This window comes from Rutidosis leptorrhynchoides, chromosome 4 (genome assembly GCF_046630445.1).
Source record: "Rutidosis leptorrhynchoides isolate AG116_Rl617_1_P2 chromosome 4, CSIRO_AGI_Rlap_v1, whole genome shotgun sequence".
Taxonomy (NCBI): Eukaryota; Viridiplantae; Streptophyta; class Magnoliopsida; order Asterales; family Asteraceae; genus Rutidosis; species Rutidosis leptorrhynchoides.
The window spans coordinates 448,641,801-448,669,617 of NC_092336.1; the positions used below are offsets into that span (position 1 = coordinate 448,641,801).

The window sequence follows — 27,817 nt, forward strand, 5'->3', positions numbered from 1 at the left end:
AGCTCTGATACCAACTGAAAGGACCCGTCCTAATCCACCTGGACGAAGTCATCAACATTTGGTCCCATTGCGATGATCCGCTCCAAGTAATGTCCTTATATTGAGCAAATGCACAGCGGAAGACTTAATTCGTACCTGAGAATAAACATGCTTTAAAGTGTCAACCAAAAGGTTGGTGAGTTCATAGGTTTATCATAACAATCATTTCAATATGTTAATAGACCACAAGAATTCATAATCATAAACATAATATACTCGCAAGTGTATGTAAAGCATTCTAAGTGGTTGAGCACTTGGTAACCATACTTAACATTTAATCAACGTCGCATATTCCCTTTATTATGAAATCTCACTACACCGTACCAAGTGTAGTCACCAAAACGAAGTACTGTGCAACCGTTGAATACTGGTCGTCCAGTCCGGTTGGGTTGTCAGGCCCGATAGATCTATCAACAGGATTCGCGTTTACAATACCCATGTAAATAGTAGTTACCAAGCTACAGGGAAATATGCCAGTGGTACAACTCAACGTAGAATATATTTTTAAGTACTTGTGTCTATTTTGTAAACATTTATAAAAGCAGCGCATGTATTCTCTGCCCAAAAATATATATTGCAAAAGCAATTAAAAAGGGAGCAAATGAAACTCACTTTTGCCTTGAAGGTATTTAATTCGACTTGGTCTCCGATAGATATCACGAACCTAACCATATATATAATATATCAACATATTTTCTTTTTAAGTAATCGTTACATATATATATACTTTTAATACTTTTAATATTTTCTTAGTTCGTAGTTAGCAGTCCGATGTTAGTGGTCCACAATTAGTTGCTTAAATAAAATAAATAAAGACCCCATCGTATTCATATTGATCAGAATTAATCTCGACCCATGGTACCATGTTGTCAAATGACGTGTTGCGTACATAAAGTACCGTGTTGTCAAATGACGTGTTGCGTACAATCATGAGGTCTTATGATTAATCTTCCCGTGTTGTTTACGGGTGGTCCTGAAATATATAAAATCAAATCATAAGTAATTATATATAAAATATCATATTAATTAGAAAAGATATGATTAATTTACTTTTTCTCCAAATATTTTCGTAGCTAAACTAGCTTCTGATACCCAATCTTGTTTTAGTCGTAGTTTCTTCATTACAACTCCGTTTTTGTTGGTTCAACTTGCCACTTCCTTGGATCGAGTCAAATTTTAAGAATATGAACTGAAAATACCTTAATTTGTATTCGAAATCATAGGTTATACGTCAAACTTTGGTGAAACTTATGAAAGTGATCATTTTCCATCATAAAAACAACATTTAATGATCATTTTTCTAAAAATACTTACACTTTGAGTTAAACCATGAAATTTTTATGTGTTAACATATTCATAAGAAATATCATTTTTCCAGAACATGAACTTCCAATTCAAAGTTCAAGATGGTTTTTAATTATCCAACCCAAAACAGCCCACGGTTGCACTCCGACGACGTAGATTCAGTTTTTAAGATGTTCTTTGTAAAACCAAGTTATATCTTGTTAGGTTAGCATATCATTATGATATATTACAGGTCTTGAAGTGTTTTAAAAGTCAAGTTAGAAGGATCTATTTAGTTTGCGAACAAGTTTGAAATCATTCAAACTATGTTCTTGTTGTTAAAATTTTATACCACAAAATAAGATAGCTATGTGAATATGAATTGAATAAGATTATGAACAAGGTTACTACCTCAAGTTACTTGGACAAAGTTACTGCAAAAGATAAGAAATAATCTTGGAATCAAAGAGTGGTGGATTTAGATCAAAAGGTTGGAAGTAAACTTCTTCAAATGGGTGGTTATTTTGATATGTTCTTGAAAGAGTTTTCTTATGGTGTTTAAGGCTTGTAATTGAAGCTAAATGATGGGGAAAATGCTTGGAGATGATCAAGTATGAAGTTAGGAGTATTTTGAGAGAGAAATGAGGGTGTATTTATGAGAAAATGGAGTGAAGAAATGGTGTTCATTTATAAAAACGTTTTTAGTTTATAAAGAAAGAAAAGGATTCCTAATTTTGTTTTCTTACTAATAATTCATACTACTTGACAAATTCTAGTTACCTCATATCTAGGGCAGTAATAATGTTGATTAGGATGTTGATTTGATGTGTATATACCAATAGTAAATACGTATAGAAGCTAGGTATGATACGGGTACATATAGCCTAGATATACGTATAGAAATCTTGAGGAAACGGAACGAGAATTCAAATATAGCTATCTTTTGTGAATATACTTATATTATTTTATGTATTTAAGTCCTTAAAAGTGATTAAATACATTATATATACGATACATGTATAAGCATTATAGATTATAAGTATATATATCAAAGAATGTTACGTATAGTTATCGTTTTGAAAACTTAAGTTAGTAGTTTCAAAATATACTTATAACTCATTGTCATTAGTACACAATGAGATGTTAAACCATCCTTAGATCATGTTAAATATATATAAATACATATATATACACAAACGTATAATTATCGTATGTTATATAGTTCGTGATATCATCGGTCATATTGGACGGTCAAACGTTGTGTAAAACTCTTTTCAAAAATACAAGTCTCAACAATTTGGATTGCTTATCATGTTGGTATGGTTTAATTTATGTAAATATTAATCTCATAAGTATAATTTGGTCGGAAAATTCTGGGTCATTACACCATCGGTCATAAAATTAAAGTGCGAGTGTCCTCGTGAAATTATCCTTATTTCCGAAGTCAAATATTCCAACTAATTGGGGATTTAAACTGTAACAAGGTCTTAATACTTTGTTTAATAATTACACCAGGTTATCGACTGCGTGTAAACCAAGGTTTTACTACTTTGTTAACAATTACACCAATTACCCTTGAATGTAATACACCCCTGTTTCAACAAGTACATTAACTATTAATCCAATTCCGTGTCCGATAAAATGAACAATTATTGGTATTTATAGATATCCCGCCCACCGTACCCAGTCAAGCGTATATGGTTATATATAAATACGTCAAATTATAAGTCTATATATTAAATTAACGAGATATCATTTAGTTAATATAAAGCCCATTAATAGCCCATAGTCTAATTTTCACAAGTGTCGTTCTTTTGTCCAAACCCCAATCATGGTACAAAGCCCAATTACCCAATTTTAATATTTAGCCTAACATCATAATTACTTCGGCATTAAATAAGCATAATAATAACTTAGCTACGAGACATTAAATTAAAAAGGTTGAACATAACTTACAATGATTAAAAATAGCGTAGCGTTTACACGGACAGAATTTCGACTTACACCCTTACAACATTCGCTAACATACCCTTATTATTAGAAATTAAAATTAAAATTAAAATTATAATATAAATATAAATATATATACGAGTGAGAGATTGAAAGGATAAAGATATATAAATTTTGTCCAAAACTCTCGAACTTTATAGGACCAGGCCTGGATTTCAGGGCCATGCGATCGCATGGCTTTTGTGCCTCCAGGCCATGCGATCGCATGGTGGTAGGTAACAGCTCACAATTCTTTGTTTTCTTGTTTGTCGACGTTTTATATATAATATAATATATATATTAATTTTAAGAATTAATTATATATTATATTATATTCATGTGCATAGTTGACTCATAATTTTTAGTCCGTTGCGTCGAGCGTTGAGAGTTGACTTTGGTCCCGGTTCCGGATTTTCGAACGTCCTTGCGTACAATTTAATATCTTGTATTTTGCGTTTTGCACCTTGTACTCTTGTAATTTTGAGACGTTTCTTATCAATAATTGGAACCACTTTGATTGTATTTTGTACTGTTGAGCTTTTTGGTCGTTTGCGTCTTCAATTTGTCGAATCTGTCTTTTGTCTTCACCTTTTATTATTTAAACGAATATCACTTGTAAATAGAACAATTGCAACTAAAAGCTTGTCTTTCTTGAGGGATAATGCTCTGAAATATATGTTCGTTTTTAGCATTATCAGAATACATGCGCTGCTTTTATAAATATTTTACGAAATAGACATAAGTAATCGAAACTACATTCTATGGTTGGATTATCGAATCGAATATCACCCCTTTTAGCTTGGTAGCCTAAGAATTAGGGAACAGACACCCTAATTGACGCGAATCCTAAAGGTATATATACGGGCACTAACTCCCCCCATACTGGAAAATGGTATGCTTTAGTACTTCGAGTTTATATTATACAGATGGATTTCTGTTTTGGGGATATTCTATATGCATGATGTTAATGTCGGTTACCAGGTATTCAATCCATATGAATGATTTTTAAACACTTGCGAGTGTATGATTATTGAATAAAGGAAATCTTGTGGTCTATTATAATATTGAAAATGATTGATTATGATAAACTAATGAACACACCAACCTTTTAGTTGACACTTGAAAGCATGTTTATTCTCAGATATGAAAGAAATCTTCCGCTGTGCATTTGCTCATTTTAAAGATATTACTTGGAGTTATTCATGACATATTTCAAAAGATGTTACATTCGAGTCGTCGAGTTCATCAAAATTATTATTAAGTCAATTATAGTTGTATATATTATGAAATGATATGCATGCCATCAACTGTCGATGTAATGAATGTTGGTCTTTTAAAAACGAATGAAATGTTTGTAAAATGTATCATATAGAGGTCAAGTACCTCGCGATGTAACCAAATGTAATGTATTCGTTCAGATGGATTAGAACGGGTCATGAAAAACATTAAAGTGAAATGTACCATGTACAATATTTTACTGCATACTAAAAGTTCATAGAAAAATATATTCCTAAGGACTATACTTAAGAAATGATTTTTTATGTATATTTGATGGTAATAATATGGTGGATAACCATGGTAATGTATCTATTTAGCGGCTGTTTAGGCCTCATATCTCGGTGGACTAGGCTAAGCTCAAGTATTGTACGTAGTAAAAGTTTTATCAATTTAATAAATGGCTGTTGATATTTCTAAATTAAATTTTGATAAGTCAACTACAATTTGGTATTAACTTTTTAAATTGTCGTCAAATAAATTCTAGCATAAAAGTTTTGTAAACTATCATTGAAGGTATTTTAGTAAAATTATGTGGATTTATCAAAAATTAATTTAAAAATATCATTGCCCTTAATAATTTTTTGCTTTAAAAAAAAATGTTATAGGTGATTATAAGAGCACTCGGTATCCATACAAAATCGACCGTCCCCCTAAAATCGACGCCGGGATCGACGGTCGGTCGACACCAGCACGGCGTCGATCTCGCCGTCGATTTCCAGCCTCCCAAATTCGACGGTGGCTTCAACGGATGAAAACTTTGAAAATTTAAAAAACTAGCCGTTTTAACGGCTAGTTTTGGTATTTTTTTTTGTTTTCCTTTTTACTCTATAAATAACACTATATTTTCTCATTTTATACACACACACCCACTCATTATTCACCTTTCAACACAATTATCTTTATTCATCAATTTTTTTTATCTTTTTTTCCCAAAATATGTCGTCTTCTTCGAGTACTTCCGGCGACTCGTTCACAAACTATACACTAAACGTACTTGAAAATTTATCCGGTGAAGAAGAAGTTAACTCACGTCGTTATATACGTCGAAATCATTATGAAGCACACGATCGTTTGATGGACGGTTATTTTAACGAGGGTTGCAAATATACGGATGATAATTTCAAACGAAGATTTCGAATGCGGCGACGTGTTTTTCTTAGGATTATGAATGATATTCTAAGCTACTCAGCAAATCCATTGCCGTATTATTTTAGATGATTTCATCGAAGACAAGATACACGTGGTTAGTGGAGTATTAATGTACTAAACACTAGTGATTTGTTCAACTCAATGCTTAATGAGGAAATGCCCGACGTTAAATACAATATTTAAAATTAATCAATTATTTGATGGTTTCATCGTATTATTTTAATCAATTATTTTGTTTTCATCGTATTATTTTAATCAATTATTTTGTTTTTATATTAAATTAGTTAAATACAATATATAAAAATCAATTTAAAATAAAAAAAATAAAAAATGGACACTGAAATGGACACTGTGGATACCTCTACTTTACACACTGTCAGTCAATTTCAGTGTCAAAAATAGACATTGAAAAGTGGACACGGACATCTCGTGCTCTAATCATGATACAAATATACGGAGTATAAACCATGTTAATAAAGTTAGTCCTTATTGCTTGCTGTAGTTACTAAAAAATTAAATTAAAATCCTACAACTAAAGTTGAAATATAAAAAAGCTGAAAATACATTAATAATATCTTATAAGGGGGATGATTCTCACACACTGTTTTTTGATCCTCACACACCAATTTACTTGAACTACTCCCTAATAATAGGGTAAAAGTGTGTGTGAGGATCAAAAAACAGTGTGTGAGAATAGTCCCTTATAATAATTTCTACTTTTCCGCTTCTAATACTCCGTAACTTCCATTATTTTCTATTGGCTGCATATCATCATTTAGCTTCTGAAAACAGAACTTAAATTCAACATTTCAACTAAAAAACACACACATAATAAAATCCAGTTGCATCGCTAAAATTAACAACTTCTAGTTTTTATTCGCAACTTATTATACATACAACGACAAAATCGTTAAATTGTTGCTAAATTGCAAATTACAGTTGTATTTAAGTTATTTCTAACGAATGACGGAAATTGGCGCCAAAAAATGGAGGAAGTTGAGATATGTGATGATGATGAATATTGTGATAGCTTCGATGTTTGCATCTGCAGAAAAAAACGTAATGATTGAAGATGCTGTTGATGAATCAAAATTGGGAATATATAAGGAGTTAGTGAACTATCTGTTTGAAAGAGATGGATCTGGTTATCATCATACGTGGCCTGTAAGTATATGTATATATGCTTTGAATTTAATTAGAATGATATTTAGATCTTTTTTATGGATTGTTCATTATGCAGATTTTGGTATCTTCTACTTTACTTTTTAGATAATGATATAAAAATGCCCAATAAAGTGATCTTTTGAATTAAGTATATTTGTATATTTTGCATTTTTGATACCCAACATAAATGTCACGGACTTATCTCAGTAAGCTCACGTGCGACACTTAGTCTCTACTAAGTCAGCCTTACTCGGACCTTAAATGATTCAAGTAATCAAAAGAGAAAATATTATAGAACAAGTGGAATTGAAGAAAATACTTATATTGCTTGAGAATGCTTTACAAGAGAGAATGTTTGAGAAATGGATGGCTATGATTAAACTAAATCAATGGCTATGATCTAAGTACTAGAAACTTCATGACCTAGAAATATCTATGGAGTTTCCATACCATTCCATGGAAGAATCAAGGAGAGAATTCTAGATATCTTCCATATGCTTCTTGGGCCTTCCATGATTTGGGTTATAATCTTAGTGGGTTGAGCCACAAAGTTGTTGGGTTGTGACATAAAGCTACTATAAGAATCCTATAAGTATTATTAAGTATCTAAGTATCTATCTATATACTACCTCCGTCCCACCAGAAGTGTCCACTTTGACTTTTTTCAGTCTTTCTTAATCAATTTTGACTCTACATATTTTAATTTATGTTATATAATATTTGATGAAAATTATATGAATAGATTGAGTTTTAAATGTGTTTTCATTGGTATAATTTTGATGATGTATTATATAACACAAATAAAAATATTTAAAGTCAAAGTTGATTTTGAAAACCTACAGACATTTGTTCATACACACATGTCCTAAGAAAAATCATAAGAAAAACTACCAAACAATTTTTAATACTAATTTTGAGGGAATAGTAACGTATTACTCCTATTAGTAAAATTATGTCATTACATAATTAGATTCAACCGATTTCTTAAATCTGATAGAACTCGAGCAATTTTTTGTTGTTGCAACTACACGCAATATGAAACACATATGTATTTTATAGTCCCGTTTTGCCAACGAAACTGACTAACATACTAGAAATGCGTCATTTTTTTAATAACTATGACTTATTGAAAATAGAGTACGAGCTCAAATTAACCACACTTAAGCTATTGGGTCGACATGTCCCCCTTAAATGCAATCACAAATTGCTTGAAAATGTAGATCAAACGTCATAAAATTAAAATAAGTGACTTATTTAAAGCGGATTTTGAGTAGTCGTGCAACGCACGGGCTCAAAACCTAGTAAATGTATTAAGTCATCTGTTATATCATTGAATTGAATTATTAAATATATATGAATATGAATGAATCATTCAAATAGATTCAACTAGTTAAGTATACCTATTTGTATTGATATTAATTACTTCGTACATGAAGTTAATATTCCTTATTCCCCCCTCTAGATTCAACTAGTTATCTGTATGCAAGGTCTCAAGTTTCGTTCAGAATTGACTTTTCTTGATAAAAAAAAAGTTGATTGTAAATAAATTAGGGCTACATTGAAGCATACCAAATATACTTTTAATTCCATATTTATAATTCAACTCTGCCATGAATAATATTAATACCAAAATTATATAAGAAAAGTCGATTCTAAAAAGGGAATATTTATACTCTGTAATTAATTCAACAAAGTTTGTAATCTTAAAATTGGTAAGCTTAAGCATAGTCCTAAGGGCAGGGGCGGTACTTAGTGGAACCCAAAGGGAGTATCCGCCCCACCTGGATTTTACGGAACAAAAAATTTCACACTAAAAAAAAAAAATACAAAAAAAATAAGGTTTTTTTTAGTGTTTAACCCTGCTGACAATGAAAAATTTATTAAATTTTTACACCGCCATGTCTGTATCCGAGTTCAAGTTCCGCCACTACCTAAGGGCTATGTTTAGCAAAATCCAAAATATAATTAAAGCCTTTATTGGACATATTTCCTTTTAGTAATGGCAAATGGTATTTCTAATCATCTGACAATTTGACTAATACTTGTATTTCACAAAGTCAACTGTGGGGAATTGCTATTTGAGGGAGGAGTCACTAGTTTTATATTTTTTTTCCTGGAGTGTAGACGTGTAGTTGATTCAAGCATTTACATAAATAACATATAATGTTGAATGTAGTAAATATTTACTTGTACATAAGTTGCAGAGGCGGAGCTAGAAATTAGAATTAGGGGTGGCTTGATTTATTGTGAAATAGAAATAGAAATTATTATAAGTTTTTTCATAGCTAAAAAAAGTAAAGTGAGAAATTCTTTTGAATGTATATAAAACCTACATCTCAAACTCATATATGAGTTACTTATAATAATTAATTCTCGAAGCTTATTGTATACATAAAGTTACATTTTGTCTAGAAAAATATTAGTACAGTAGTAGTTTATTCAAATATTAAAGTTACATTTGTCTAGAAAAATATATTGTATAAAATCTTTACTTAACAATCATTTGATATATTTAAATTAGTATTTGAGGCTACAATACATCGGTGGTATTTGCAAGATTTATCTAATGAAATAATATTTGTTTAAAATTTATATTCATGAGATAATAGATTAATATAGTTCTATTGATCTAATCATAAGAAATGATATTTATAATTTATAGACTCATTGCAACATCGGGTTTTGTTACGATGTTTTGAACATGTTTGCTAATAATATTCAGAAATGCTATTTATCAAACTTTAGGGGTTAAAATGGTACGAAAGATACTAGTCTAGGGTCCTAAATGAAATTTAATGTAAAAGAATTCATCTTCTTCAACGTTTTCACCCACCTAACCTGCAAACTTGGATTTAACAATTTGCAACTTCATTTTTTCATCTTTTAAGTACTAATCAGTATTATATTTATCACCATAGTTGGGGGTGGCTAGACACCCCCAAACCCCCTACTAGCTCCGCCATTGATAAGTTGCATTGGTGACTTTTGCTCGAGGCGGACGAAGGTATTGCAATTGTACAAATTCCGAGTGCGAAGTTTTTGCAAAGCTTGGTTTCTTTTGAATAGGAAAAATAAAGACTTTTACGTTGGTGTCGAACGTAAGGTTTCGCTTAGACGGGAGAAGAAGAAGCCCCCTTGAGTTGATGAAGAAGATTCGGACATTGGTGTAGCGGTCCAAAATTTATTCAAAGAGGTTTCTGTTGACGGTAATGTTGGTTGCTAATAGCCGATATACATATAGTTAGAGAATATATTTGTAATATATTTGTATTTAGATAAATATGGTCCAGATACATTTGTAAAATCAATCCCATAAATATTGGGATTGTGCTTGGAACATAAGTCGGACACTCTGTATTTAACCCAATTGAGAGGAATGCAAAGACTCATGGTTTATACCTCTAATATATACATATAGTTAGAGAATATATTTGTAATATATTTGTATTTAGATAAATATGGTCCAGATACATTTGTAAAATCAATCCCATAAATATTGGGATTGTGTTTGGAGCATAAGTCAGACACTCTATATTTAGCCCAATTGAGAGGAATGCAAAGACTCACAGTTTATACCTCTAATATGGTATCAGATATTCTCTCGATCCATCTCTATTAAATATTTTTTTTTCCCTTCATCCTTCTGCTACGATTTTTCTTCTTCTGTTTCTTAACAATGGTCGAAAATCATAAGCTGCACCCTGCTGTTACTGTGAACAATATTCGCAACGCCATCCCTATTGTTCTCGAACTGACGAACGGCAAGTATGAATCTTGGGCTGAACTCTTTAAGATTCATTGTCGTGCTTTTATGGTCATCGATCATATAATCTGTAACGACCCAACCCGTATTAAAACCGGCCCATAAAATTTTTTCCTTTTAATACGCTTTAAATAACACTTTAGGTCCCAATTGTGTTTCCATAAACATCTTTAATACAATAGAAGGTTTAATAAACCTTAAAACATTTAATACATTGCTTAATTGTCGAAACGGACATACACGACCCGACTAGTTTAGTTTCCAACCAAGACCGAGCATGGTGATTTGGGACTACGCTACCCAAATCCTAATCGAATACAAAAGCAAGATCTTCTAAGCAACCTAGCCAAGATCTCTAATCCCCAAGCTTACCCGAGCCGCCAAGCATGCGATCCTATAAAAATAGCAATAATGAGAGGGTAAGCTAACGCTTAGTGAATGATAATATACTACATACATATATATGTATAAAATGGACACGCCACACAAATATCAAATACCGCATACCGAAGCATCCAAGTGTAAAGGCAAGCTAAGCTAGGCATACCATACGATCACTAAGCACAAGCTAACAACACCAACAATATAGTAAGTTCGCAAACAACGTTGTGAACAACGCCAATGAGCTACACCCGGAGGGTTAGCTACATCACAACAATACAACAATATACGTATACAATATTTAACATGCTAAACAATATCCAACAACATAATATGGTTAACCATAACGCTATGGTGCTACCGGCACGTGGTGCACACCATACGCATTTGAGTCTCACTATTTTATAGTGCTACCGGCACGTGGTTCACACTTCGACGCTACCGGCCCATGGTTCACGCCTCGTTTTATAGTGCTACCGGCTCGTGGTTCACACTCGATGCTACCGGCTCGTGGTTCACATCTATTTTTATAGTGCTACCGGCTCGTGGTTCACACTCGATGCTACCGGCTCGTGGTTCACATCTATTTTTATAGTGCTACCTCCTCGTGGTTCACACTCGATGCTACCGGCTCGTGGTTCACATCTATTTTTATAGTGCTACCGGCTCGTGGTTCACATTCGATGCTACCGGCTCGTGGTTCACATCTATTTTTATAGTGCTACCGGCTCGTGGTTCACACTCGATGCTACCGGCTCGTGGTTCACATCTATTTTTATAGTGCTACCGGCTCGTGGTTCACACTCGATGCTACCATAACATCCACAAACAAATACGCCATAAACATGGACGCATAATTATTCCACTCACAATATTAACCCTTCGCCATTGGGGTTATATAATCCACATCACCCGCCCATGTGATAATGTACACACAAAATGTGCACCTCACCAAAGTGGTTAACCAAAACGCACAACCGTGCCAATTGGACCTATACACAAGTCCAACAATTCCACCTATACGAGAAGCGAGCTCTACAAGCGAGAACCCCTTCACCCGACCCGCACCCATCCTACACATACATATGCATATAGGATATTAGCACTCACCTTGTCGCCTTGAAGAATGCTACTGAATAATCCGCAATCGCCGATGGAATGTACCTAATCCATTTATCACATAACAAGTAACACAATTAGGGTGGATATACAAATCAACCCAAATTGAAAACTAGTGCAATTTCGACCCAAATGCACTTCCAAGCACAAACCGTGCCCAAACTAACCAATAATCACTAACACAAGTGATAATGTCCTAATATGCCAATTAAACCCGAACACAAGTGTTAAACACTTATCGTTCTCAAAATCGCCCATAAACCCTAATTTTGACCCATAAGGTCAAAATCTCACCATTTACAAGTTTTGACACCAAAACATGTTTAACTCGGTTTTATACTTCAACTTAATCCATTTTAAGTTTACAAACCTCAACGAATCGACATTCGGGTCATAATCCTCAACAAACCCTAACTTCGACTCTAGTCAAAGTTAGTCAACCACAAGAACCCTAAAGGTCTCCAAATCATCAATAATCACTAACACTAGTGATTATACACCATTCTCAAGTCTTAAACATAACTTGCACACCAAACCCTAAACCCACCAATAACAACAATAAACCCGAATATTGGTGTTAATCTCCAATTAACAACTAAATGGGTTTCACCTATGAATCATACAATCAAAAGCCCCAAATTTGAATGATGAACACGAAAATGAAATTCGGAGTTAGAGCTTACCACTAGTATCACCGTGTAGCCAAGAACGAGAAGAACAAACTTGTCAACTACGCCAAAGATCAAATCCCGCTTCTTCCTTTCCAAAAATCCATTTGAAATCAAATGGGTGTTTGAGTTTGAGAGGAAAAATGAAAAGAAAAGGGAAATTAAAATGAGAAATGAAATGAGTGGATGAGGTTAAATCCTCAAATCTGGCTCAAACGCGAAAAGACCAAATTGCCCTTGCTCCTCATTTAAAATTACACAAAATCGGTGCCAGTCTGCCCGTATTGCCGCGCCGCGGCCTAATTCGTCGCGCCGCGACGATTGCCTCGAACTGGTGACTTTGTTTACAAGCTTTCTGATCCTGATTCTAGTGTTATGCCGCGCCGCGGCCTTCTGTGTGGCGTCGCGACCCAAGGCGTGACCTGTCATAACTTCTCGCACCCAAAGCTTTAATACTAGAAAACGCCCCGAACCTTTCTTACACCATTCGTACATACCCAATTTACCTATAAATCATATACGGGAAAAACGGGGTGTTACATAATCCCTCCAACTGCTAACGCCACTTCTTCTGATTCACCTACTACGTCTGATACAACTACGAACACTCAAACAAATAAAGAGTAGTGGGATCGCCTCGATGCTATCGTTCTTTCATGGATATATGGCACGATCTCAGCTGAGCTTCTCGGCACCGTTCTTGTGCCAAACTCCACCGCTGAAGAAGTTTGGACCCGCCTCAAGAATATTTTTCATGATAACAGACACACACGTGCGGTTCACCTTACCCACGAATTCACCAATACTCGTCTTGACAACTTCCCCAATATGTCGGCTTATTGTCAAGAACTAAAAAATATTGCTGATCAATTATCAAACGTCGGTCCAAAGGTTGATGATGATCGTTTAGTTTTACAATTGGTAACTGGTATGAACGACTCCTATGATTCAATCCCCTCGCAAATCAATCATATGGATAAGCTTCCTTCTTTTTACGAAGCTCGTTCAAAACTCATTCTCGAAGAAAGCCGTAAAGCCAAGCAAGCCACACAATCAGGCTCTACTTCTGGTACTGCTTTAGTCTCAGTTACACCTCCAGCACTTGTTAAATCTTCTCAGCATCGAACAATCAACAACGTAATAACAGGCGGTACAATCGCGGTTGACAAACTAATCGGGGTAACTATCGTGGTCGCGGTGATTTTGGTCGTGGCCGTGGCTGAGGGTTTCTCCAGTCCTAATTCAACTAACTTTGGGCCTTATCCACCTTCTCCTGGGCCGCATCACTCTTGGCAGCCCAACACTTGGCAACAATCAACATGGACTAATGCCCCATGTTCATACCCTACTACTCCTTAGCCAAGGCCCAATTCTTCTTCAGGCCAGCCTGGTTTACTCAGCCCACGTCCACATTATCCTGGATATGCACCATCAGTTACTTCTAATACTCCTACATACATTGAATCAGCCATGTACACAATGAGCTTGAATCCACCTGAAGATAATAATTGGTACATGGATACCGGAGCAACTTCTCACATGTCAGGATCACAAGGTAAACTTTTGTCTTATTTCCACTCGGGTCACCCTAAATATATTTTAGTTGGTAATGGTAATCGACTTCCTATTAATGGATTCGGTCATTCCTATATCTCGTCCACCAAAAAACCCTTACTCTTGTCTAATATTCTTCATGAACCCCAACTTATTAAAAATTTAATTTCTGTTCGTCGCCTTACAACTGATAATCATGTTTCTATTACATTTGACCCTTTTGGTTTTACTGTGAAGGATTTACAGAAGGGGACCACCATCCTACGATGTAATAGCACCGGCGATCTCTACCCTCTCCACTCTTCCATGCTTCATCAACTTTCATCTCCATCAACTTTTATTGCTTTAAGTCATGATTTATGGCATTATCACTTAGGTCATCCGGGTGGTGATGTTTTAAAATCTCTTAGGAATAATGATTCAATACAATGTAATTTGAATTCTAGTAATAAAATTTGTCAATCTTGTGTTTTTGGCAAACATATCAAATTACCCTTTTATGCTTCTTCTTCTTACACTTATTCTCCGTTTGATATAATTCATAGCGATTTATGGACTTCACTAATAGTGAGTAGTAGTGGTCACAAATATTACATTTTATTTCTTGACAACGTTACTAATTTTCTTTGGACTTTTCCCCTTAGTCACAAGTCACAAGTGTACTCCGTTTTCAAAGCCTTTCATTCCTATATTACTACACAATTCCAGACTAAAATAAAACAACTACAATGTGATAATGGTACGGAGTATAATAACACCTTGTTTCATAAATTTTGCGAACAAAATGGAATGTTCTTTCGATTTTCTTGCCCATATACATCCTCTTAAAATGGCAAGGCGGAACGCAAAATTCGCGCCATCAATAATGTGATGCGCACCATTCTATCTCACTCTCACGTGCCACCTCACTTTTGGCACCACGCTCTTGCCATGGCAACATATCTAATTAACATACTTCCAAGTAAATTACTCCAAAACATCTCCCCTACTCAAAAACTTTACAACCGTCTTCCATCCTATGATCATCTTCGGGTGCTTGTGCTATCCACTCATACCATCTAGTAAACTCAACAAACTCGAATCTCGCTCCACTCCTTGTGTTTTCTTAGGATATCCTCCAAATCACCGTGGTTACAAGTGTTATGATCTCTCAACTCAAAAAATAATTATCTCCCGTCATGTCCTCTTTGACGAAACCGTTTTCCCTTTTTCAAACCCATCTGTCTCGTCTATAAAACATCACCCAGATTCTTACGAATGTCTTACAAATGACTATAATCCTCACATATTTTTTTCCACAGCTATACCTCATCAACCCTCTTCTACTTCTACTACTACAAATACGCCTAGCCCAATAACACAATCTGGCCCAAACTCACCTATATCTCCCGAGCCCACATCGCCAACTTCAACTAGCCCACCAACCTCATCATCTATTAGATCACCCTCGCCTAGTTCTCCTGATCAAAATTCACCATGTTCTGATCCTTCTTCGTCGAATACCACCTCACCATCTCGTTATCCTTTACCTATTCCCACTCGTACTATTCAAACCCGTAGTATGTCAGGCATTGTTAAGCCTAAAATTCCTTTTAATCTCTCCGACACTACTACTCTTTCTCCTCTTCCAACTAATCCCAAAGACGCTCTCGCCGATCCTAATTGGAAACGTGCCATGGCCGACGAATATAAGGCTTTAGTGGATAATAATACATGGGTTCTTGTTCCTCGTTTACCTAACATGCAGGTTGTTAGATCAATGTGGATTTTTCGACATAAGAGGAAATTCGATGGGTCTTTCGAGCGGTACAAAGCTCGGTTGGTAGGTGACGGTCGATCACAACAACATGGGATTGATTGCTATGAGACATTCAATCCCGTAGTTAAACCTGCAACCATTCGAATGGTACTCAGTATAGCTGTCTCTAAATCTTGGCAAATTCATCAACTTGACGTCAAACATGCGTTCTTACATGGTCACCTAAATGAGGCTGTTTATATGTATCAACCAACAGGTTTTCGAGATCCTACCCATCTTGATCATGTATGTTTGTTGAAACGTTCTCTTTATGGTTTGAAACAAGCGCCACGAGCATGGTATCAAAGGTTTGCCGATTTTGCCTACACTATTGGTTTCAAACATAGTAAATGTGACCATTCTCTTTTCATTTTTCAACACGGTCGAGACATGGCTTACATTTTACTTTATGTTGATGATATTGTCCTCGTTACTTCTAGTGAACTATTAAGAAAACGGCTTCTGACTATTTTTTCACATGAATTCGCAATGAAGGATTTGGGTCCTCTCCATTCGTTTTTGGGTATCTTGGTTACACGCTCACCTGATGGTCTATTTCTCGACCAACACGCTTACACAAGGGACATTATTCAGTGTGCTGGTTTATCCCATTGTAATGCAGCCGCCACGCCTATTGATACTTATGGCAAGGTTAGTTCGAAGTCTGGTAATCCATATCCGGATCCCACGAAATATAGGAGCTTAGCAGGTGCCTTACAATATTTGACATTCACCTGACCGGATATCTCTTACGCAGTACATCAAGTTTGTTTACATATGCATGACCCGAAAGATATTCACATGCTGGCTCTTAAACGAATCGTACGTTATTTGCAAGGCACGCCTACACTTGGGCTTTACATCCCCAAATCTAAAACTAATTCTCTGGTGCCTTTATTGACGCGGATTGGGGTGGATGTCCCGACACTAGGCGTTCCACTTCCGGATATTGTGTTTATTATGGTGATACTCTTATTTCATGGTCTTCAAAACGTCAGGCTACTCTTTCTCTGTCCAGTGCGGAGGCTGAATACAGGGGTGTGGCTACCGTTGTAGCCGAATCGTGTTGGCTCCGGAATCTCTTGCTCGAATTGCAATGTCCCATTTCTAAAGCTACATTGGTTTTTTGTGATAATATCAGTGCTATCTATCTTTCCGGGAATCCCGTTCAACATCAAAGAACGAAACATATAGAACTTGACATTCATTTTGTGCGCGAAAAGGTGGCTAAAGGTCAAGTTCGCATTCTTCATGTTCCGACTAGATATCAAATCACGGACATCTTCACCAAAGGTTTACCGCGCATTTTATTTGGAGAATTTCGATCGAGTCTCGGCATTCGTTCCTCGAAGGCTTCGACTGCGAGATAGTAATAGCCGATATACATATAGTTAGAGAATATATTTGTAATATATTTGTATTTAGATAAATATGGTCCAGATACATTTGTAAAATCAATCCCATAAATATTGGGATTGTGCTTGGAGCATAAGTGAGACACTCTGTATTTAACCCAATTGAGAGGAATGCAAAGACTCACGGTTTGTACCTCTAATAGTTGCTCTTCGGGTGCGGGTTCCGATTCGGTCAAGAATGGTTTCTTCCAATACTTCGAAGATCGAGGTATTATAGCTCCCTCCTCGACAATTTTGGTTGGTGATGGATCCTCAATGTTTTGACTTACAAATTAGTCAATTGGGCCGGTATAAAAATCGACCGTGAGAAGACGGGAAATTGAAGAAGTCCCTTTTGTAGGGCAGATAGTCCTTTTGTTTGTTGGTTTAATGTTTTAGTTTTTTGTAGTTTGCAAGTTTAGATTGTTGCGTTTTGTTTTCATTTAGTGGTGTATGCTCTTTTTTGCTGTCGTTAGTTCATTCTGTGGGTTTGTAATTAGGTATAGTTCGAGGCTCGGTGGTAGACAGTTATAGCCAGTGGCGGAACTTGGACGTAAAGTTTAGGGGGGAGAAAATATATATACACATTTTTGATGGCAATATCGATCGTAAATGTGAATCATCTATTAATTTATTGAACTAACAATACTTGATTTGTTTATACATTTTTCTGAAGGAAATATCGATCCTAACGGTGGATAATATATGTTAATTGATTGACCAAACTATTTTATTTGGTTTGAAGTTGTTATTGGTTGAAAAGTGACCGAGAATACGGAAAAAATAACAAATTTGTAGATAAATGTAAAGTTTGAGAGCCGTCACCATTTTGGACATAACTTTGTCATACGCAATCCGTTTTAGTTGATTCAAAAGCTCAAACGTCCGTAATTCAAAGAGCTACAAATCCTATTACTTATTCAAAACTTAGTGGGGGTGGTTGCGCCTCTATTCCCTTAATAAGTTTCGCCCCTAGTTATAGCGTGACAGTTCGAGCCCCTTTTGTTCACTTGTTGTATCCTTTTGTTGAGTTCGTTTTCTTTTGGAAAACGATCTTGTTTCTGTATAAATATGCATTATTTTTGAAAAAATAAAAAAGAGTTGCATTGGTCTGAATGTGTTAATTATCGTGATAAATCATATCATGTGGCTAACAGGAAATGGAATTTGGGTGGAAAATTGTTGTTGATAGCTTCATTGGATTTTGTGGAGCAGCTTTGGGGAGTATAGGTGGAGTTGGAGGCGGCGGTACATTTGTACCAATGCTTACTCTCATTATTGGTTTTGATCCCAAATCTGCTACCGCTGTATCTAAATGTAAGACGAAATTATATTCAATCTATCGATATCTATATCTATATCTATATCTATATAATAATTAATAATATATGTTAAATGTCCATGTTTATTATAATCTATATCTATGCTTTTATTTTCTATATAGGTATGATAATGGGTGCAGCTGCCTCAACGGTTTACTATAATCTTAAACTAAGACATCCGACACTTGATATGCCAATCATTGACTATGACTTAGCGCTGCTTTTTCAACCGATGCTCATGTTAGGAATTAGTATCGGAGTTGCATTCAATGTCATTTTTGCTGACTGGATGGTAACTGTTTTGCTAATAGTTCTTATGTGGAATTGTATTTTTTTGTATCACTCCCTTCGGGTATTGTCTAAGATGACCTTTCATCTGTAAATTATAACCTGCAGCCACTTCAACAAAGGCCTTCTGCAAAGGTGTTGACACGTGGAACAAAGAAACGGTCATGAAAAAGGTAAAAAATCAATATATTTTTCCTGGGTTTATGGCATTTTTATGCGCGTTTGGATGTCCTTCCGCTAGCCGAAGCTCTTTTGATCAAATTTTTGATTAATTTAGTTCTGATAATGTAAACAACTGTCGATACAATGGCCAAAAAGGACTTTTTTTGGTAAAAGATGTGTATTTTCTTTTGTGAAGGGAAGTAAACACCTCTTATCTTATCTTATTCTACTTTAAAAGAATGGATATATAGGTGATAATCTTGGTTTACTCTATAATATCACTTTTTTTGGAAGATGGTTTTATTTAACATTTTTACATTCAAGTATTTATATTAGCATAAAATACAACAACAACAAAATTCAATCCCACAAAGTGAGGTATGGGGGAGGTACAATGTAGACAATCATTCTCCCATCCTAGGATAAAGAGAAGTCTTTTCTCCATCCAGAGTGAAACACCCCAAGAGTAGACAAAGTTCTCCCTCTCAATGTTTTATGGATATGGATGAGAGATTGCTTCCTAATGGACCTACGACCAATAACTAGGTTAATAAAAATAAATAAATAAAGTGTGAGACGCCATGAAAATGGTAGAATCAAATTTCCATGGATTTTAAACCTGCATGAAGTTCAATTTAGGCTCTAAGAGACAGTCAAGTCGCCAATATATCGACGTTTGCTGTTCACTCAATTAATAGAGCAATATAATGTTTATTTAAAAATTGAAAACTAGCAATGATGTATTTAGCCACATATGTGATTTCCTGACCATGATTATTATTACTCTTAATCTCATTTCAGGAGGCTGCTAGGAGATTGGAAGGCATTGGTGGGTTCATTTGCTGCTCATTTCATACCATATGGCTTCACAAAAGATATGTTGATTACAATACGCTTTTTTTTGTTATTGTTAACTAAAACTACTTCTTTATTTAAAACTACAGAGGGTGCTGACCCAGAGTACAAGATTATTCCTGGTGGTCCTAGCAATAAAACCAAACGAAAACCGAACGAGCATTGAAAGAAGAGGTAAAAGCACAGTTGTTGTAAATTAGTTTTTTTTTTTTCTTCGCAATTCCGTTGTTTCATTTTTTTATTTTTATTTATATTTTTTACCGTATAAACCTCTTAGGTGACTGTCCTCGACAATGTTTATTGGAAAGAACTTGGGCTTCTTGTCTTTGTTTGGATCTCATTCCTTGCTTTGCAGATTGGGAAGGTAATATAATATCATAACTTTTTATCTCCTTATATTCTCAGTTTCTTATATATTTATTATTCTCTGAACTAATTATATTGTTTGTATCGTTACAGAACTTTACATCTACTTGTTCAATATGGTACTGGCTGCTAAACTTGTCACAGGTATATTTTTCTGCCTAAACATATATATGCACAATAAGAAAGTTATGGAAAACTCACTATACCTTTTTCACTTAATGTCTAAACTCATGTAAAACTGCTTAAAAATAGACATATTTATGTTTATACTCTCGTATTCGTATGTTGGCGATTTTAGTGTCATCTAACAATCATTTTAGGTGACTGGGATTTACTTGAAAAGCAAGAGTTATCTAGTTATATTTAACAACCGGTTTGTAACAACCGGTTTGGAGAGCAGTGGCGGATCTAGGAGTCGTAGTCAAGGGTGTCACCAGTTAAAAGCTTAAAAAAACTTACACTACCCAATGGTATCACACAAAATTCACACTATCCAATGGTTGCACTAGTTAAAATCCTAAATTTTTTTCCGCTGGATCACATATTTCACTGGTGTCTCGTGCCCTGTTGGAGATTGTGGAGTGCACGCCCATAAGAGTTGACTAGATACTATCACGAAAATTGCGGGGTCCAACGGGCAGCGCCTTGGTTGGGGTCCCGCCAAAAGTCATGACGTTTTGGTTAACGACTTTCCCACCAAAATAAAGGGTTATACCCTTTGGTTTAACCACCGAATTATAGCTGATTTTCATTCCAGAAAATCATTACTTGTTTTTTATTCTCAAACATAGAAAACATACATTCTCTCTAATACTGTAGGTTCGTATTGTTCTTGCCTGTAATCGAATCACGCTCTTATCTTATTCCAGTTAGGATTTCGTTATACCCTGGGCTTGTAGGGTCGAAATAGTTAATTGAGAAAGTGTTTCACGATTCAAGAACCAATCAGATTATCAATTTCATACCCATCATTTCTAATAGCGTAATCATATAAATGTGTAACTCGTCACGTAGGTTCCAATTTCTTTTGGGGTATCCGGATATGAGGCAGTTAGCTTATATAGGGGAACGAGAGAAATATCATCAAATGGAGATCCATCCGCCAATCTTAGTATAAGAAAGTTGGTTTTGTATTGTTCTTGCGGTGTTCTAGCTGGTATGGTTGGAGGCTTACTTGGTATAGGTGGCGGTTCTATCATGGGCCCACTCTTTTTGGAGCTTCCACAGGTCTGTTTTACTGCCACATATATCTTTAGTTTATGTTGTAGCATCGGTTATTGCTCTGTTCACGAATGACCCAATCTATCTATGACAACAGCGCCTGTTTTTATTTTGAAACCAAAAAAAGTAAAAAGAAAAAAAAAAGTCGAATGAACCTTAATGGAAAATGAGAAGAAACGATGTTGTACAATTTTTCTGTTTTTGTTACAACCTAAAACCTTAATGGAAAATGAGGCTGCAAATTGAAGTTTGTTTGAACAACCCGTATTGTAGCCATAAAGTTCCTTGAAAAATGTTGTGCAGGTTTCAAGTGCCACAGCCACATTCGCAATGTTGTTTTCGTCATCTATGTCTGTTGTAGAATACTACATATTAAAGCGTTTCCCCATTCCTTATGGTAAGTTTATTTGTCATCCCTTCGTTCAATGTTGACTAGAGGCGGAAATTTTGACCCATTTACTCATGAATGGGTCTGGTTCGGGTTATGTTTTCTGTCTAATGGGTTGTACAGGTATAATATAATAATATTAAATGAAATGAAAATGAAACGAGTTGAAAATCGGCTTCAAAACGTATGCTTTTAATGCATCAAGGGAGCCGTGTAAAACATGTTGCTCAGAATGTTATTTATTACTGAAATAATTTTCTTTTGATAATCATGAGTGACACACCAATTTATAATTCTTTTTTGTATTTTGGCAGCTGCGTACTTTCTTCTTGTGGCGACAATTGCTCCTTTTGTCGGGCAACATTTTGTAAGAAAGCTAATTATGATATTAGGACGGGCGTCAATAATCATATTTGTCCTCGCCTTCCTTATATTTGCTAGTGCAATATCATTAGTGAGTATCTTAATTTCCATAACTCAAATACGTTTAAAGAGACAGAACTATGGAACTAGTGTACATTACATTATGCGATTGTGTTACATTGATCGGAAAAATTATTCTAATTAATTCCATGGAAATTGAAAAATTGTGATTCTACAGGTGGAATTGGAATTGTAAACATGATCGGGAAAATTCAGCGGAATGAATATATGGGATTCGAGAACCTTTGCAAGTATGAGGCTTAGAATTAGGTAAACCATTTCTTAAACATGGGCGAAAATTCTTTGCTTTGGTTATTTGTACTTGTGCCATGAAAGATGTAAATTTGGCTATATATGTCTGAAAAACGCCCTAGTAAAATCCATTTTTGATTAAAATGGTTACTGAATCATGCTGATGAAGTCTTGTGGATACTGATGTTCTAGTTGGCTTATGGGAATCATATATGTAATGAGTTGATGACTATGGCACTTTATTTGATAATCTTTTTATTTGAAATCACACAGATTTCTATTTGAAACAGGGCATCTCTTGTTAGTGTCAGGTAAAAAATTGTAGGAATATAATTAATTTGGTTTAATCAACCAAAACTAATTTAAAGTTTATACACAAGCTCAATAAATTTCCTCCTGGGCAGTAGTTGGGGGCAGATTATGCAACTGCGGGAGATGAACGCGTGGGTGTGGGTGGTTTAGTCTCCCTGGGTGATCCCGAACTGCTGTTAATAAAAAAGGTAGATGAATTGAATTTGTCATTAAGATTGATAACCAGCAGACAGGTCATTATTGACTCACTTATCGGTTTCAAATATAGAGGTAAATCATGATGATATATGATATAGTTAAGAGACTGAAATCGCCAATATTGATTCTTTTGCTGAGCCTGTGATTTTGTGCTATTTATCGCAAAGATGATTTCGCTAGTTACCAACTGAATTACATGTTATTATAATATTACATAGGCAAATAGACAGTTGTGATTGTTAAATGGATTCTATGGTCAAGTTGGACTGAGTGCAAGGTTGTTATACAAAAGTCAACATACTAGGATTGATATTGATAAAATAGTTATATAAAAATCAAAATTTAAAATGAAAATAAAAAGGTATGTATAAAAGAAAAGCCTAAAACATCTAAGTGGTTACCACATACGAAGTATCTATCTATTAGTCTATTAGGAAGTTGCATTATAAAATACAAAAGAGTGACATATATAGTTTTGGTAGCTCATTGACTGTTTTTTGAACAGAAGATTAAATGTAGGCTAGATACACTGTAGTATTATTTGAAATGGGAAACAGGAAAATATAGTGATGTATGTAGTTCTAGCAAACAAGTATTAACCTCCTTTTTATTAACATCAAATGTGCTGCTAATGACATATTATTACCTAATACCTATTTAAGTGTCAACTATCCAAAAGACCAAAATATAGGTATTCCTAATAGAAAAAACCAACAGGATTATTTATTTACACTCTAAGGGCCTTTAATTATATCCTGACATTAGCAATTTCCTTTTCGATTAATTTCTAAATTTTATTATTCATCATTTTATAATTTTGATGATGTCAAAAATACATACACATACACATTCACATTCACATTTACTTAAACCATTGATATTTCAAGTTGCCTGCTCAATAAAATGAAAAGTTAACAAATTTTAAATTATAAGTTTCTAAACTGCCTTACCTCTAATTATATTTATAATATACTACCCAATTCCCTAATGATCAGACCACATCTCTTTATTTGCTTCTTAACAACCAACAAAAATTTTTCTCTATAACACACAATATTATCCTGCACAAGCATTAATCTGTGTGTAATATATCCAAAACTTTACAATGTTTAAACTTTTGTATCCAACAACAGAAGCTAGAGAGCACAAATGGAGGAATACGAATTTTATGATTGTAATTTTGATCAACGTCATATTATTTTCGACATTTGCTTTAGCAGATAAAAGTGTGACGGTGGAAGATGTGACGAAAGTTGGAGGCTATGGTGATGATGATGAAACAAATATGGGATATGTTGTGAAGTTGGCAAACAAATTGTTTCAAACTGGTGGACTGGATTATCACCATGTTTGGCCTGTAAGTTTTTATTCATTAGTATTAATCATATCTTCTACTCAATGTACATATTTCTTAACATAAATTCTCAATAGCTAGCTTATATTGTATTTCTTTCGAACTATGTATGTTTCATATGGTATTTAATCACTTCATGTGTGGTAGAAAAAGGTAACATAAGATTGAGACAAGCTTAAAATAAGGAACCAAAGATCATAATGAAAATAGCCAATTAATTTTTTACAAAAACAGGATTGGATATACGATTTTTTTAAATTCATATATATGGATTTCTGTCTTGTCAAAAAAAAAAAAAAAAAAAAAAAAAAAAAAAAAAAAATTTGCGCCAAGTTTGTTTTATTATGCAGTGTACATCTGAGTAAAAATACTTTGACATTTTTTAATTAAATTGAACATCTAAGTCTTTTATTATGCAACAAGATCTTTGCCTACTTATAATCTTTTCAAGTTTTATGTTAAGTTTGTTTTCGTATCTATGAAGAAAACAGTTACGAATTCCATAATATGAACATGTAATGCGAATGATTAAATTCTTTCGTTTACAGGAAATGGAATTCGGTTGGAAAATTGTTATTGGTAGCATCATCACATGCTGTGGAGCGATCTTTGGGAGCGTAGGTGGAGTTGGCGGTGGTGGTATATTTGTTCCGATGCTGACGCTGGTTATGGGGTTCGATCCAAAATCAGCTACTGCTATTTCAAAATGTGAGAAAAACCATAACTAACACTTATTCCATCAATATATTTCAATTCAAATATAAAGTTTGTAATAATGGAAATTTTTTTTTTTCTTTTTTCTTCTTAAGGTATGATAATGGGTGTAGCAGCTTCAACTGTTTACCACAATCTTAAGCTAAGACATCCAACACTTAATATGCCCATCATCGATTATGACTTGGCACTGCTTATCCAGCCGATGTTGATGCTCGGAATTAGTACTGGAGTTTTACTCAACGTTATGTTTGCTGATTGGATGGTCACTGTTCTGTTAATTATTCTTTTCATAGGTATATATTTTTATGTTTTTATGTTTGTTGTTTGGTAAAAATGTTATTGAATATTGTATGTGGTATATATACAGGTACTTCATTCAAGTCCTTCCGTAGAGGAATCGATACATGGAAAAAAGAAACAATCTTGAAAAAGGTAAAATGCGATTCGAATGGTACATCTTATTGAATATAGAAGATGCTGATGCCCAATATATACTTCTTTAATGGTAGTAGTTATAGTTATGATAGTTTTATTTCAAATTATTTCAGGAGGAGGCAGCTAAGCATTTGGAGAGTAATGGTAGGTTCAGTTTGCTCTGTTTTCACATTAAAAGATGCACTAACTGCAGCTAATACTTGATTTTCTTGGTAAATATCACTAAATATTTGTATGTATACTATTTCAGGAACTGGTGCTGAGGTGGAATATAAGCTTCTTCCTGGTGGTCCCACCAATGGGACCAAAATTGAGCTCGAGCATGGAATATCACCGAAGGTTAAACGGATGCTAACAAGACTTTGTTTTGGCTGATTTTGTTTTCATTAAATAAAAATAAAAATATATTTAATACATGAACATCTCAGGTGACATTGATTGAGAATGTTTGCTGGAAAGAAGTTGGGCTTCTGGTATTTGTTTGGGTTTCATTCCTTGGTCTGCAGATTGCGAAGGTAATGTATTAAAAAAAAATATAGCTTCTCTGTATATATTAAGAAGATTCTCATATAATTTTAGCTTAATTATATCCATAAACTTTTGATTTGTATTTGTTGACAGAATTATACATCTACTTGTTCAACTTTGTACTGGGTGCTCAACATATCTCAGGTATCTTCCTCCACCTATCGAATTAACTAAGTTGTATTGAAGAAAAAAAAATTTAGGGCAACCCAAATAGACCAATACCAAAATGTTTGGCCCACCCATTTAGCCATCTTCATGCATCAACTTCAAAAAGTTTACATACTCATTATTAAATATGTACTAATTGTGTAGGTTCCAATATCTTTGGGGGTATCGGGTTATGAAGCCATAGGATTATATAAAGGAACTAGAACCATATCATCAAAGGGAGTTGCGGTTACCAACCTTGGTGTCGGACAGTTGGTTTTTATTTTGCACTAGGTTTTCTATCGGGTATGGTTGGAGGTTTACTTGGTATAGGCGGCGGTTTGATTATGGGCCCACTCTTTTTGGAGCTTGGAATACCACCTCAGGTAATTAAGTCATCTATTTGGATCTTTATTTTAGTACAATTACTAAAGTGTGATGGGAAATCAATTAGTTGAAAGTGTTGTGCAGGTCTCAAGTGCAACAGCAACGTTTGCAATGATGTTTTCATCATCTATGTCTGCCGTAGAATATTACCTTCTTAAGCGTTTCCCTGTTTCTTTTGGTGACCACATACACTTTCTGTTTTTTTTACAAAATTGCATTCTCTGTTCTTTTTGGTCTCATGTTTCTTTTGATGTTTCTGCAGCCTTTTACTTTCTTGTTGTGGCTACGCTCGCTACTTTCTTTGGCCAAAAAGTCGTGTGCAATCGGATAATGAGACTCGAGCGAGTGTCAGTAATCATATTCGTCCTTGCCTTCACTGTCTTTATTAGTGCCATATCTTTAGGTGAGTATATTGGTTTTCAGTAGTCAAATTCATATTAATTTTGCTACGATATATATTTTCTACTAAACAGGTAAACGGATAAAGTTTTTTTGTATTCAGCCATATATTTTCTAGTAATATTGTACATAATACTCTATTAGAGATTCTACTAAGGATGCTACTATTACACTCACAGTTTTTTTTTTACCTTTTAACAGGTGGAGTTGGAATTTCAAACATGATTGTGAAAATCAAACGACACGAGTACATGGGATTTGAGGACTTATGCACATATGACTCCCAAAACTAGTAAATATGTTGTGAAATGCTGCAAGTCGGGTCTTTATGTGTTGCAAAAGGCCTGGTGTTAAATTGATCATTTTTGCGTGATACTGTATAGATTTGAAGTGTACTGTCAAGATTTATTACCTCACTTTTGGCATGTGGAGAATGATGTTGATGATGATTGTGACTTTTTTGATACATATTGCCTTCAATGT

The 27,817-nt window shown here is 34.6% G+C and overlaps 2 pseudogenes; both read left to right on the forward strand.

The window, feature by feature from the left end:
* The first annotated feature begins 6,691 nt into the window (after nucleotides 1-6,691).
* Nucleotides 6,692-24,674, forward strand: LOC139844387 (sulfite exporter TauE/SafE family protein 3-like; annotated as a pseudogene).
* On the forward strand, nucleotides 24,473-27,627 carry LOC139842166 (sulfite exporter TauE/SafE family protein 3-like; annotated as a pseudogene).
* The last annotated feature ends 190 nt before the right edge of the window (nucleotides 27,628-27,817 follow it).